This window comes from Ostrinia nubilalis, chromosome 10 (assembly GCF_963855985.1).
Source record: "Ostrinia nubilalis chromosome 10, ilOstNubi1.1, whole genome shotgun sequence".
Taxonomy (NCBI): Eukaryota; Metazoa; Arthropoda; class Insecta; order Lepidoptera; family Crambidae; genus Ostrinia; species Ostrinia nubilalis.
Genome location: NC_087097.1, coordinates 308,443 through 310,889, shown reverse-complemented (window position 1 = coordinate 310,889; position 2,447 = coordinate 308,443). Strand labels below are relative to the sequence as shown.

The 2,447-nt window shown below is 36.7% G+C and overlaps 1 long non-coding RNA gene across 1 annotated transcript; it reads left to right on the top strand.

Annotated features, from left to right (window-relative positions):
• Positions 1-316: 316 nt before the first annotated feature.
• LOC135075664 (uncharacterized) lies at positions 317-2,117 on the top strand. Its single transcript, XR_010258085.1, has 3 exons — positions 317-973; positions 1,076-1,158; positions 1,272-2,117. It is a non-coding gene; the product is annotated as an uncharacterized LOC135075664 (long non-coding RNA).
• Positions 2,118-2,447: the final 330 nt, after the last annotated feature.

The following is a 2,447-nucleotide window of genomic DNA, read 5'->3' as shown; positions in this document are numbered from 1 at the left end:
TCGTAAAATTCTGGTGGGTGAGGGGGTACTGTAACACTTTTTTTTTTGGCGAGATTGAATACTTACCGATTTCCACAAACAAACATTCCAACGGACCGTAAGGTCACATATTACAAAGTGTACAGTATTCCCTTTGTCACTTGATTGTGTCATTGTAAGTGATTCACTGAGTTTTGATTAACTTCTATTAAAATAAATTACATTGTTTTGGTACACAGAGCAATAAATAACCTCACTTTTTGAATGTCTCCGTTTGACAGATCAATGCGTTACGTTTCATTCTTTTAGTAAAAAAAAAGTGTACATATAACAAAATTAAATGTTCAATACTAAATTTTTATAAAACTTAATATTTAGGCTCTTTAATTTAAATTCTAGCTATTTACAGTATTTTCCTCAATGTTTATATTAAAATAACATTGTAATGTATCTTGATCGATCATGGATTCGGAACGTTCTAGAAATTTGACATATTCTGAGTGAAACGAAACACACAGGTGACGTTCAGAAACTTGCTTGTTTGTTATTTTTTTTCTTTCTAAAGTTTAATTATTTAATTAAATTTAAATGAGAGAAGCAGTATTGTGAGTTCCCATATCGAAATTATTCAATAAGAGGCTAGTTAACACAAGTGGCATTTATTGAAAGTAAAGAAAAAAATTATACAAAACTGCTAGATATTGTGATTTGTTGGAGTGACAAGTTTTCGAACGAACATCTGAGTCACGGGTGATGACCGGCGCTTTTTGGAGGGTCGAAGTCTTTTGCTTGGTTGGGGTGATCGCGAACGGAAGTTCTGTTGTACGTGGTGTGATAGTGTCCCGAATTCCAAGAGGTCTGAACCGTGCCGTTCCCTGATAAACGGGCAGGGCACGCATCGCCATCCTCTACGTTAAAAGGGAATTTTAGAATAAATCCGAAAGCCCCGTGATTTTGTGGACTCATTGCCACGTGCTGAGTTCTGTTACTGAAGGTAAGCAGGTCCTATTCCAAGGATTACCTTGAGTTTCTTCTTGTTATTTTGTTGTTTGCATTGGCGGCATTGTTAACCAATGCGCGTGGTTGTTATTCACAGATTTTGGTTGGACAGTGCTCGGTGGCGAGCTCTGCGCTGTGTCCTGCTTTAGCGGCTGTCGCCGGATTTTTCCTCCGTTGAAGGTATGTTGTAATTTCTTTCTCGACCTCATTCGCCTCTCCGCTGAGTTAGAATGAATTATTAGAAACACAGTACTCGGTGATGTGTCCGCAATTTAGTAAATTTTGTTCAAAAGGTGACGATGGTGCCTGAGAGTCGTTCCCCGACCATGACTGGCCGATATGTACACTACCGAGGCCGTCCACCACGGTCCAGGGCTACCCTACTTCATAGGTTGGTTCCGTTTTCTATTGAGCTTGTCAATTATTTTAGTTTACTTTGAAAAAGTAGATTACCCACATAACGATTACATTTTACCAAAAAGTAAATTCCTAAATAAATTTACCATTGTGATGTATTATCGATGGATTTTGTTGTGTTAACTATTTTTAGTTCGCTTTATGAAGGTAAATGATGTGATAATTACAATGATTACATTTTACCAAAAGGTAAATTCCTAAATAAGTTTACCATTGTGATGTATTATCGATGGATTCTGTTGTGTTAACTATTTTTAGTCCACTTTGTGAAGATAGATGATATAATAATTACGATGATTACATTTTACCAAAATGTTACCTTCTAAATAGGTTTACCATTGTAATGAATTACCGTTGGATTTTGCTGTGTTCACATTTGCTCCATCCTCGAGAGCGATGGATTATTGTTTTTAAATTGTTTTTAATATTATGTATTGTGCTGTTGTATAATATAATTTTTTATTGTACAATAGGAGGTGTATGGTACCGGCCGTTTTGTACGGCACTGGCCATAAAGGTGTTTGGCACCGGCTGTCCCGCAGTGCCAGACGCTTGCTGCGCCCGACGGGTGCGGAGGGGGTTGAGCCGAGTGGTGGCGACTAGCGCGCTAGTAATCTTAAGTATTTTTAATCAGTACCAACCAAACGGCCCAACGACCCATCCCTTAATTTTTCTTTTAAATATTTGTGTCTAACCCACAATTAAATTGTTGTCAATTTAAATATTTAATTTTTTATTTTTTTATTTTGCTCCGGCAAATTTTCATATTTACACTATCTAGAAAACTGGACCGAAATTGAAAAATTTTACTCGACTTGGCGGGGACATTACCGTGCGCCTTTATATTTATATGGTATTACAAAGTTATTTAAGTAAGTAGTTAAATATTTATAAAACTGGACCGAAATTGAAAAATTTTGCTAGACTTAGCGGTTGCACTACCGTGCCCCCAAATATTTTAGTTTTTCCTTGATTCATACACCAAACACTACTTATATTCCAAATTTGAAGCTTCTAGGTCTGCTAGAAGTGCCTTAGAGTTTTGATGATCG